Here is a 13,816-nt window from a genome sequence, read left to right as displayed (position 1 = left end):
GTAAACGGATCAAGATTTTCTCAAGTTGTTGTGAATTTGGAAACTTCAAATGAGAGAGAAATATACAAATCGAGTTAGCTTTATAACATTTATTATAACTGGTTTAAATATTTTTGAGTAGCATTAAATCAAAAATAAATATTAAAGAGTCTACTTGACGCGCGCGTTTACCTCTTCCCCACTCGAAGGCTTTGAATCCAGACAACCACTTGTATTGATATTTGAAAAAGGGTTGGCTTATTCATAATTTCGTGTGGACATCTTGACGAGAAGATAACTAGAAAGTAACTGCAATATTTGTTGCTTTCTTATTAAGGTATCGTTTAGTTATACAGTTCAGATGATATGTTTTATTAAAAATAAAATAAAATATTATTATAATATTAATTTTATTTTAAAGTTTGAAAAAATAGAATTATTTATTATATGTTACGTGAAAATTTGTAAAAATTATAATGATTATATGAGATGAGATAATTTAAATTTAGATATCCAAACTAGCCTCTCTCTCTTCTAAGGAAACCAAATCATAATCTCACTTTTTTATGGATTGGAAAATTTTCAAAAATAAAAATCGCACAGTAGATCACCGGAAAATGATATCATAACAAATATACTATAATTTCATGTCTACAACTCCGTATAAAAAATTATTATTTTATTTACTGTGAACTATGCAAGTACAGAAATTTTGAATTAAAATAAAACATTTTAATATTTTAATGTACATTAGTAATTAAATTGTAATATAATTGGTGGCGTACCATTATCCGTAAATCGCTCGATGCTATGGAATGTCCAACTACATTATCCATTTCGATGCACGCAGCTACTATGAAATATAATTATGAAAAATAATAAATCTACAATATTTTACTATTCTACCTCAAATAAAAGATAGTAATGTAAAATTAAAATTATATTTTAATAAAGGGTCACAATTACACTGATTAATTATTTAAAATGAATTATAAAATAATTATAAAGGAATTATATCTATATAACTATTTTCGTTTACATGATGGCAAAAGACTACTAAAAAAATTATTTATTTACAATCAGTTAATTTTAATTTAATGATTATTTTTAATTAAAATTAATTATAAGGACTCGTCATTATAAGAAAATTATTTATTTATGATTAGTTAATTTTAATTTAATGATTATTTTTAACTAAAATTAATTATAAATAATCTTTAAATTATAATAAATTAGTCAAAAAATTTAATTATTTTACAGTGCGTGCATTTATTATAATTTTCCAATAATTGATTATGTCGACACTCATGTTCTTCTTTTTACAAACTAAAAAGATGGGCCTTTTTTCAAACTACTTTAATGGCCATGGACCCTCTTGAGCTACTTGTTCTTTGACAATATATGTAGTAGCCGACTAATATTAATCTTTTTCTTTTCATTTTCTTTCTTTTATGTGTTCCCATAAAACATATATAGAAAGGGCAACAAATCGAGCACGTTGGATCCAACAAAAACGAAAACCAAAGTTTGAAAAGTCATAATCTGAGTCAGCTTATGACTTTTAAAGGTGAATCACATGTACATGCACTAACTTGAAAATGATAAGCAGGTTTGGCAAGTGGGATAGATATAAAATTTTCATATTATTTAATTTAAGTATTATAATATTTTAAATTTTTTATATAAAATAGAATAAATAATTTAATTTTTTAATTTTTAAATAATAATAATAATAATAATATTAAAAAATAATATTTTAAATTTTTATTAAAAATAAAAAAATTTATATCTTACTGTCCAAACCTAGCCTTAACATTTTCTTTTAGATGATAATTCAACGAAAACAACCTTAGAGTCCACTCTTGAACAAACTCACACAAAAAAAAAACAAAAGACCAATATGTAGATTGCAGAAAGTGTTGGGAGACTCCAATGCCCTTTGATGTTGATTGCTTGTTTCGAGTGTGGCCTTTGGACGTGATAGGTCGGATATCATTCCTTCTGGAGAGATGTACAAAAATGGAGTTCAGAAAATGGATAGAACTCTACCCACATGTACACTCTAATTTTCTAGATTAATTATGAAGTTTTGGAAGGAACATGATTACCTTATTATAATTTCTTTATTGGTAACTCTTATTTCTTTTGGGAAGTGAAGTTTTAAGCTTCGTTTTATTTATTAGAATTAGAAGAATGGGTCTAGAGGTTCGATAAATTCTCCGATATTGTACGAGAGAGACGCACCCAACATGGTTTTGATAGGGTGGACTAGCGTTGGGCCTAAAGTTACTCTTTTCATCGATCAGATTTGGTGCATTTTTATTGAAGAGTAGATGAATACGATGGACTCGAATTGAGCCTAAGGTATTGTCAAAAAGTTCGGAAATGGGCCTACTACAAGCCCAATTTCTCTCCCACAGCCTGAATGATTGGATATAGTTTACACATGATATTAGCTTCATGTTGTTCTCGAGTGGTACGTGTTGGGCTCGTAAGATTTGAGATTAAGGCGATCTCAACATTCAAATATTATTAAATTATATTTTAATAATATTTTTATTTAATTTTTTCTTTCTTATTTTTTATAATTTTATAAAATATTTCACTATTATTTATAAATAATTTTATTTATTTATTTATTTCATCCCAACATCCAAACGTTACCTTATTATTAAAATTATTTATGTTTGCACTGTTATCCATAAATTAGTTGAAATTGCTTAAATCGAAATAGGTGTTTGCGTCCATGATAATCATTGTGGGAAAAGCATTCTCGAGCCCCTTTTTGAATTTTAGGCGCATATTTTTTTTTTTTTTGAAATAGACTTTAATTTAATTCATGAATGAAAGAAGTTATAACTATGACCAATAAGTCCAGGTATAAGCCTTGATTACAAGTTAACTATTCATCGGTTATACGCTCCCCCGCACACAACTTTCATTGTGCCGGACACTATTTAAAAACTTCATAAAACTTTCAAATGACACAGCCTTTCTGAGATGTGACTCTGTAAAAATAGAAGTGTTTATCTCAACTTTTCTATGAGAAAAACAACTTATTTCACCCCTACCCTCCAAAAGAGGAGGGAAATTTTTCACCCTCATCCTCCAAAGAAGGATAGGGAGTCACTACCCTCTTCCTCCAAAAGAGGAAAGAGAATTGCCTATTTCAAATTATTCTCATTTAAACCTAATAGACATAACAAAAAATAAAACAACTCAACTGAAAAAGAAAAAAACAGTGCTCCATAGTCACCGAATGCCCACGCCATATGCCTATCCACTATCTGCACTTTAATGCCCACACAGCTCCCTACTTTTGTTGCCCACTATCCCTGCTACCCATAACTGCCCTAGCCCTCCCTACGTCCTGCCATAACCTGCAACTAGCAAGCATGCAGCAAGCATGACTAAGCGAAAGGACGCCTCAACGGACTAAAAATCTCTATTGAAATAGCCATTGGAAGCATGCATCCATCGAAAGCCCTTATCACAGACTAAACATCAAACCCAAAAGCTAAACTAACCAAATTAAGCACCCAGAACAAAAAAACAAAAACATAACACAACAAACGAAAGGCCTCAGCCACCATAACTCTTATTACATGTTGGAAGAAAACTGAAGAAAAGAGCTAACCCACAATAAAATGAACAAGACAAACTAGGACTAGACTGTAAAACGATTATGTCTGGAAAACAGAAAACCAAATCGAAACTGCAAGCACTGTTGCCAACCCCCTTCTCCGAGCACCATCCATGAAGAAATCCACCATGAGTTACACCCGGGCTTCGCCCCAAAAAAGACGCCTTATCCCCCTCATGTATGTTGGCATGCATCCCGAAAAACTCCTCCATTTTTCATGGATAAAACATAGGCCTTAACTCCTCGTAAGTGCACCCTAACCCAACATGCAAACTTTCGCCTCTGAGAGCAAGCCGCCCTGACCCCGCTCACGCCGTAAAACCTCCAATGCATCCCCTCAGCAGACCATTCTTCCAGGCAACCCCACATACATCTCTCAAGCATGCATGTCTTCATTTTATACGTATGAAAGCTAATGCCTCTCAGCCAAAATAGTCAGGAACACCAGACTAGGTCTTTCATTTTCAGCCACCCAAAACCACAGCCATACGAAGCCGAGATCCTCCACCTCCATCATGTAAAATCTTCCCGCCTAGCAGCGTGAATTATGGTTGAGAACTCGGGAACCAAGCCTCATGGTGGCCATTCATCCTCCCAAAGTTGTGGCCAACAACTTTTATTATCAATCTAAAAACACGAAAAGCAAATACAGGAAAGGGAAACATAAAACAAAACTGGAAAAGAGAGAAAGGAGGGAGGTCCCTCTTACGGTTTCTCAGTACTTGTTTCCTAGAGAGAAGGGAGACTTTCTCTCACTAAATTTTTAAATTTTAGGCGCATCAAGTACTCACCCTAGTTATGCCTTTCTAATATGTAAAACCATCACAGTCATTTTATTTGTAATTTTTTCTTTTAAAGTTGAAAATGTGGATCTATGTCTTTCTCAAATATAATTCATTTTTTCTTATATATCTTTAATTTCTATTATATCTTTTGTTTTAGAAAAAAAAAACAAATAGTCTCTTGGACTTTTATCTATAGAATGTATCTCTTGAATTTTTGTCCATAGAGTGTGTTCTTTACTCTATCTTAGACGGTGGTCTGTAGAGGTTTGCAGTATGGATTAGACCATGCCAATTGTGTACTGAAGAGCTATTAATATTATAGTTAACTTGTAATGTGTGTTTCATGTCAAAATTATAATATCCGTTATTAATGAATACAATATGTTTTATAAAAAAAAAAGGAGTACTCACCCTAGTTATGTGCTCGCAAGGGTAATCATTTCAGGTAACTTTTTTTTAATAGAAAAATATTGTTCATTCATTTATAAAATAGACATTACAACTCTGACATGAGAATTACAAGCCAACTACATATTTTCAAGCTCCCTAGTATACAAATTTCTTTGTGATCGGCATGGTCTTGTCCAATGTTGTAAAACCTTTCCAAACAAACCGTATGAGAGATAACACTCTGTCTAAGAACAACATCTAAGACAGTAACAAATCTCACACTCCCATAAAGTGGAGGACATACTCTATGGACCTCGAGTCCTAGAGAGAATGTTTTTTGGTTTTTTTATTTATTTTTTATTTTTTTATTACAACCTAAAACATAGAACATACTAGAAAACATAAAAACATGGGAAATACATAGGAAAAAAAAACAACACAAAACAGAAGTTATAGTGGCACGTGACCTGGGAGCATGACAGTCAATCAGGCTTGCCCTAGACCCAAAATAGCTGCGTGTGACAGCAGAAAAGCACCATTGGCAAAAGACGTGTGGGATTCATGTGCCAACTTTGAACTACACGCGTGGCTCATGCGCCTCTCCTTTTTTGTTTTTCTGATGGATCGGCGTCTCGAAAATCTTGTGGTGGGGCATGTGGTGGCTGCTGGGTGCCGAAAAGCTATAGACTAGCTTTTTGCCCTCCTTTGGCTTGAAAAAGTAAAATATGAAAAACAAAAAGGAAAAACCTAGAGAGAAATGGAGAAGGAGGGAGGGAGGGAGGAGGAGGACGACACCTTCCTCTGAGCAGGTTTGACGTTGGTAGGTCGTAGAGAGAAGCAGTGGTGGAACCAGTAATCATTTTTAGGAGAGGCAAACTTTTCTACTACATAAGATGTTCATGTAAAATGAAAAAATATTACAAAATCATAAGGCATAAATGTATATAAAATTTAATCTTGATAATTTTTTTTCAAATAACGTAGAAATAAAATTTTAAAAATACAACTTAATATCTATTTCAAATTTTTGACGACAATATTTTATTGAATAATTTTCATTCATTATTATTTTTATAAATATGAAATCTTTAGAAATTGTTTTTTTTCATAGAAACTATCAAGTGAGATTTTAGAATGTCATATCTCATTCTAATATCTAAGCTAGTTTATCAAATTTCATATAAAATCTATCTATTTTGGTGTCGCATAAAATGGTGCAATTGAGATATTAAATAAACTTTTCCTTACTCAATGAAGTTTAAAGGATAAATCATCTCTACCATTTTTCATATAAATCATCAATCTTAAATAGTTTTTCTTATATTTTCACTTTGAATTCTATATTAAGAAACTTAATATTGTATAGTAAAAACACTCTAGGGTCAATGTTAATAGTTCATTATCTCTCTTAATCTTAATTTTAATTTAATTTTAGTGGGGCCATATCCTTAAAAATAGATAATATCGAGAAATTATATAAAATCTAGGGGTTATAGGAAAAAAATTATAGAGAGACATTTCTATGTATATTAAAATTTTACAAAATATATGGAAATAGGAAAATTATAATTTGTTTTTTAGGGGACCAATTTCTATATACATAAAATTATGAATAAAATTTAGGGACTATTTTAAATTTTGAAACAATTTTGAGGGGTCATCAGCCACTATGTAATTCCGTCACTGGAGAGAAGTTGGATGTTGTCACTCTAAAATGGGGGATGGGGAAATTACAAACGTTTCGTTTCACGTAACCATGCAGAAATATATAAACTTTTAGAGTAATGCTACATACAGTCGTGGAATTGCAAACGCCGTGTAATCGCTTTGAAAAAAAGTGGGGTCCACGATTAAAAAGTTAATTTTTTTTTCATGTGGGTCCCATATTAATTCATTTTTTTCAAAGCGCGACTGCACGCCACTTGCACAACCAAGACTACAAATATCATTTCTCAAACTTTTAACTTGTGATTTGAAAGCAAATAATATGCTGCCAATAGTAGTGTTACACATTGTTGCCAGGTGTCTACTTTTCTGTTTGTCCATTTTCATAGTAACCCGAGTGAATCCAAGCCCAAATATTTTCTTTCAATGCAAGACTTTCGATCGATGGTTGATCTCATGATGAGTATGCAATTTTTTTTTTTCATCGTTAGATTCATGAATGTTTTTGTATGTTTTATCTACAGTTGTAAAGTGTACAGACATTACATAATATTTTTAAAAAATAGTAACATTTACAATTAAGAAATTAGTTTTTTTATTCAATATTTACTTTTTTTTAAAATAATTATGTAGTGTTTATACATTTATAATTACAAATATCATTTGTCATATTCTTTTTTCTTGTCTAGAAATAAAAGCTTTAGGACCCTAGTTGGTTGAGAATATACTCTAATCCATGGTAATTTTTCATGGTTTAATCCTTTCTTTGGTCCATTCACCTATAAATAGGAACATATGTAATGTATTAATTTAATTTGAGAATAGAAAAATTGCAGCTATCAAATTCTCTCCGCATATAAATATATATATATATATATTTCCCTACATGGTTTCAGACAATACCCAATCCTGGTAATATTGTAGAATCGTTTGTGTCTGTGCTCCATTTTTTTTGTTAGCTGGTATGTTTCTTCACTTTGCTATTTACATAGCACATCACATCATTCAAAGGCTTCCTATGCACTTAACGGACGACTACTTTTTTATCATCAATTTCGTACATCAATTTGGTTTTGCCCACTGTCCACTTATGCCAAATGCCACATAGACACCTTTTTTCGGGTAGTCAGTCGAATCCCTAAGTCTCATCCACCTGGTTAGCAACGTGTTCTTATTTACAAACTTGATGAGTATGTGAAAGTGCATTCTAAATATCTTATTATTGATTAAAATGTTAAAATGTGAATAGAAATCATAGAAATTAATGTTTATTCTTGAATTGAATTTCTATTTACGTTGGAATTCTCCTAAGCAATTTTTTTATATTTTATTTTAGAATTTATAAAACATAGGAATTAAATTTGTATTCTTGAATTGAGTTTCTATTTACGTTGGGATACTCCTAAGTAATTTTTTTATGTTTTATTTCAGAATTTATAAAAGAGCAAGTCAAAGCCCAGTCAAATTCAAATGAGGACCTTCATGAGATTTGAGAGCAATTTGGATTAAGGCACAAAAAGAAAAAAAAAATCATAGAAGGAAATTGCAAGAAGTCCAAATCTGAAATTTGCTAAGAGATAGTCTATACATACTTTAATATTTTGACTGTAACTTTTTACTCACATATAGGATTGATGTAATTCTTGATGCATTAGAAAGCTATCTTAAAGGGTTATAAATTTGTCTTTAATAAGGATTTCCAAATTCGAAATATTTAGGAATTTTTTTAATGCAAAAATTATGAAGACATTAGGGTTTCTTTCCTACCCTATATAAGCATATCATTAGTATGAAATTGAGGGTGAGGGGAGCCACAAGAGGTAGATTTGAAGAGAGGAGAAAATCACTTCCATGGCCGCCGTTCACTTCAATTTTCTCTTGAGATTTTTGTTGTCCATTAAATTTATGGGTAACTAAATTCTCTAGTAGGGGTAGGGATGAACTTGAACATTAGATGATATTTTTAATTTATGTATTTGATTTTCAATTATTAAAACTCTTTTGTTTTATCATTCTCAATTCATTGTTGACGTTTTCTTCTCCGAATAATCATAGAATTTATTCTATTTATGGATTCAGTCATACTTTTTCTATTGAATGGATTAATTCTTTTATTATATTTGGATCAATTATTTATCTATATTGATTTATTTCTTTGATGCAATATCGCTTCTTGAGTATATTATCGTCGTTGGATTTTTTCAATAGGGATAGTAATTTATGTATTTTAAAAGTGGTGAATGATTTTTCAAAGGGTTACATTTGATTTAATTTTGGTTTATAAATCTATACCTTTCGATTGGGAATTTCGAGAATTGAGTTCATAATTGAGTTATCCAATGAATTAAGAATAATTAAAATACCGGATTTGTGCAAGAGATTCCCGACGCTCTACTGTTGCTTTACTTCAATTTGCATTTAAAATTAATTTTTGTTCTCCATTAATCATTTAATATTTTTATTTAGTTTCTTTGTTCCTTTTTCTATTCTTTTAATTTGTCTCCCTATGAAATTGATACCCCAAAGCTGCGCTAAAATTACCACATTATTTTTTGGGCGTAATCAAAACTCAAGATGAATGTCTTCATTATCATCTTGAGTTTGACGAGGGATGTTATTATATTACTATACTTATTATAGAATATATTCATAATATTCTAGTATGTATGTGATGACTTGCAAAATTTCGTATTGCAGATTTTACAGGATCGCTCGAGCGGAGGTTTTTGGCCGCTCGAGCGAATTCAGGCAGATTCAAACGCTCGACTGCCGCTCGACAGTGAATTCGAGTGGGTTGCGGGAAAACAAAGATCTCTCGAGCGGAGAGATTGGCCGCTCAAGCGAAATCAGGCAGAGTCGAACGCTCGATGTGCGCTCGACACCCCACTCGAGCGAACATCGTATTTTGACAGATCTAGGGTTTTCCGCCGTCACACCATATAAAAGTGATTTTTCACTCTATGGCCTTACCTTTTGATTGGAGAACACTTTTTGGGACAGAAAAAGACAGCTAGAAGAATTCAATTCATCTGTTTTGGAGAGGGAATTCCATATATTGCACATACGTTGGAATCATACACGAGCACAGACGGGAGAAAAGCATGAATCATTTCCTTGAGTTTTTGAAGACGAGTTGTGGCTGCGAGGAGTCTTTTTCAGCGTTTATTTTCTTCCAATATTCTCAGAACAATTATGGTGAATTCGTTTATGTTGAATTCCATTTCTAGCATGAGCTAAATTTTATTTATTCTAGGAAAACGATGTAACCTAGTTCCGAACTATGCTTGATTGTCTATGCTAATTCAAGGCAATTCTCTCTTTGTTTATCTGATTTATTCTGAATTTATTGCTTCTAATTAACTGGCCATTGATTAGATGATATTTAATCTTGTGATTTGCTATCGAAAGAGGGAATCATAGGGTAGATCTTGAATATTTCAGCATAGGTAAGTATAGAGATCGAAAGACTTGTATGAACCTATATAGTAATTAAATCATTGGTCTTATTGCTTTCTTGATTATTTAATTTGCATATTCTTGTGCAAATTGATAAACAAGAATAAATTCTCATTGACTATCGAAAGAGGCTTTTGGATGAATTAGACAAAAAGAATTAAATTAAATTAGTTGGATGAGTAAAGCATAGTGAAGAATTAGGTGAAATCGATTTCCTAGAAGTTTTCTTTCCCATTAAATTGATCTTCGAACGTCAGTTTTATTTCTTTTGCGTATTTCTCTTTGAGTTGATCTTAGTTTAATTTGCAACTACAAAAATCTTAGTGATTCCTCTAGATAAAATCGAGATTAGTATAATTTTGGTATTTGGCAAAAGTAAGGTACCAATCCCTGAGAACGATACTTCTCTTATCACTTTATTATAAAACTACGATACTGTGCACTTGTAGTTTTGCACCGATCAAGTTTTTGGCGCCGTTGCTGGGGATTGATTTATTCTTATTCTTTTTGTCAATATCGATACTAAGTAATCTTGGTTTTAATTTAGAATTTTATTTTAAGTTGTTCTTATATTTTATTGTTCTACAGGTGTGTTTTTGATGTTGGATGCGTCGTGCTAGATCTCGTGATATTATTCCTTTTGATCCGGAGATTGAAAGAACTCTTAGATCACGAAGAAAAAATAAGATACTAGCCATGGCTGAAGAAGAAAATGAGGCACTGCCACGCACCTTTAAGGACTATGTACGTCCAGTTGTGAATGGAAATAACTCGAGTATAAGGCGCTAGACTATCAATGCCAACAACTTTGAGCTCAAACCAGTTTTGATTAGCATGGTGCAGCAGGCTCAATTTAGCGGATCACCACTTGATGATCCCAATATTCATGGAGATTTGCGACACTGTAAAGATCAATGGCGTTACTGAAGACACCATTAGACTGAGATTGTTTCCTTTTTCTTTGAGGGACAAGGCTAGAGGTTGGTTACAATCTCTACAATCGGGAAGCATCACTAGTTGGCAAGACATGGCTGAGAAGTTTCTTGATAAATTCTTTCCTCCTGCAAAAACAGCCCAACTCAGGAGTGAGATTGGTCAATTCAAGCAAAATGATTTTGAGTCACTCTATGAAGCGTGGGAAAGGTATAAAGACTTGGTTCGACGTTGTTCACAACATGGATTGCCAGATTGGTTACAAGTTCAGATGTTCTATAATGGGTTAAATGGGCAAACTCGAACTATAGTTGATGCTGCTTCTGGTGGAACTTTGATGTCATTTGTCCCTCATTCTCCCTTCTCTGTCTCCTTCTCTATTTTATTTTTATTTTTCTACAGAGCCTAAGTCCATAATATGTAATTATCTCTCTTCCTCTATCATTTGATTTCATATATTGAAATGTGGCGACAACAAGTATCCTTCCTCATAGATACACCCATGATTAATACTTTGCCATTATTTTTCAATGCAACTTTGGATGCAGCATCACGCATATCAGCTTCGTGTAGTTCACAATATTAATAATTTGATAATAAGCTTGGAACATTTTTGGACCTCTCCTAACACATTACATGTTTTCAACCAATAAGTTGAAAATTACCTATATAAATATATACACATTTTCAGAATTCCAATTAAAACATACCCAATGGAATTTAAGTAGGCTTTTTCCATATATAGTTCAAGTTAGAAGATGGAGACACATAGAGCTCGGCTTCAAAAAATAATTATACTTTAAAAACTTGGATTGTTGACGACGTGTTTCGCGCATCAGGTACTAGTGCAATGCAAGGAAGGTTTTTTTTGGGGGGGGAGGGGGGGGCATGGAGTTGAAGGATAACCTTCGATGCCTAATGTGACGCCCCCAAATCCCCACGCATGGACACGGGGAAATCGAGACGTCCGGATGGTGGCATCACGGGTCACCATCCTATCGACGAGTGCCAAGTGTGTGTAAAAGCAACAAATGTGCAAGCGTAGCGGATAACGAAAGTCATATAACTAAGTACTAGAATTTTTCTTATTTAAATACAAAGCTGTTCAAACATACAAAATAAAATATTACATAACAAATATTATTTTAAAACCAACTACAAAGCATAGACTTTAACTCAGCACTCTGACGGAGCCGCATCCTCGGGCTCGACCTCCTCCTCTTCCTCGAACTCTGCACCAAAATCTACGGTACCAAAAATGGTGCCGCAGGTAAGTAAAATCCAAACACCACTAGATAAAAACATATTAACTCAAACAACATGCATGAAAGAATGCAATGCACATGTCCCATAAAACCATAATTTTTCCACGCACGCCAAAAATCCCATTTGGCCTGAAAACATAAGCTTTCCAAATATCATGCCAAAAGTCACATTTGGCCCATATCCAACTCAAACCATTAACCAATTAATCCGTATGCACCATGACCTCCCCTAGGGGTCATCCGTGTGCCACACTGCAGGTAACAACCACGCGTGTGACACCTAAACGAGTGATGCCTAGTTCGGCGCCTCGCGCGTTCGTAGCCAAAAATCCTCTAGCCCTCGCCAGCAGGCCACATAGTCGGTGCATAGAGCAATGCCCAGTTCCACGCCCGGTGCGTTCGTAGCCAAGCATCCCTAGCTCCCGCTCCCGTCGTCGCCCAGCGACAACTTAGGGGACATCACTCAGTATATTATGCTCCCGAGTGACTAGAGGAGCTCCACCAAAACAATAACCCATCCTGGCTTGGGCTCGTGAAACACACGCACCCGAAAACCATTTACGCCAACAAAACATGATTTTCTCACTTAAAATAAAATGTACATGTATGCAATATGTAACACACGCCTCATGGCACAAATAACCAAGCAAACACAAACAACTAAAACCAAGCACTTCGTCCTTAAACCAACAGCAAATAATTTATTGTATGAGAAAAATATATTTAAATTTAAAAGTAGGGTTTGAAAAATACTTACAGCGCTATATATTAATTTTCGATGGATCGGCACGCAGCAAACGGTGAAGGAAAAGCAACGTAACAGTGAAATTTCACTGTGGCCGTGGGTTGTAAAATATCAACTTTTGAACGGGGATAAACCAAAACTCGAGATTGATAGGGAATGGCCTAGGGATGTTTATGAAGCTAAGGGAAGTGGAGTTTGGCCGTGGGTGGTGGCGAAAACGGCGGTAGGAGGCCAAAATACCCAAATCGGAGAGTTAGCTCATGGGGACTGTTCTGGCGACAGGTTGAGGCCGGAAAAGGGTGGTTTAGGACGGCAAGGAGTCGGTGATGAAGTGGTGAGGAGGTGGTGGCCGGAGGTGGAGTGACGGTGGCAAATCGAAGCAAAAGTCGTTCGGCTTGGAGGAGGTATTTGGCTAAACGACGGCTCCGTAGGCGGTAGAAATTTGTGGGGTGGTTCACCGGAGGGAGGGGAAGAGATTGGTGCTGGTGGTGTGGCTCACGGCACCAGCGAGCAGCGGTACTGGGCGGCTGGGTGCTTCGGTGTGAAGGAGAGGAGAGAGAGAGAGAGAGAAATCGCACGGGGGGGTCGACGCACGGGGAAGAAGGAAGGAAAAAAAAAGAAAGAAAAAGAAAGAAAAAGAGAAGAAAGAGAAAGGAAAAAGAGAAAAGAAAAGATGGGGAAAAGAAATGAGGTCCAATCCTCACCTCTGGGGTTTAACAACTGACCCAACGAAAACTATTTTAAAAACAGTAAAACGACTAAATAAATTAAACACAACATCAAATAAATTAAAAATCAATTAAAATACAATAATTTAAAATAAAAGAACCAATATGTTAATTAAATTAAAAATAACATTTCAGTGAAAATACACGCAAAAGCGGGTCATCACATCCTCCCCCCCTTAAAAACAAATTTCGTCCTCGAAATTTGCAAGATCAAACACCAACTTGAA

At 34.1% G+C, this 13,816-nt stretch overlaps 1 non-coding gene across 1 annotated transcript; it reads right to left on the bottom strand.

The window, feature by feature from the left end:
* Positions 1-10,993: 10,993 nt before the first annotated feature.
* LOC122283533 lies at positions 10,994-11,100 on the bottom strand. The gene has a single exon (XR_006230934.1). It is a non-coding gene; the product is annotated as a small nucleolar RNA R71 (small nucleolar RNA).
* Between the last annotated feature and the right edge of the window lie 2,716 nt (positions 11,101-13,816).

The sequence above is a fragment of the Carya illinoinensis genome, chromosome 11 (genome assembly GCF_018687715.1).
Source record: "Carya illinoinensis cultivar Pawnee chromosome 11, C.illinoinensisPawnee_v1, whole genome shotgun sequence".
Classification (NCBI taxonomy): domain Eukaryota; kingdom Viridiplantae; phylum Streptophyta; class Magnoliopsida; order Fagales; family Juglandaceae; genus Carya; species Carya illinoinensis.
Note: the sequence above shows the minus strand (reverse complement) of the source record. Positions and strands in the feature narration are given on the sequence as shown.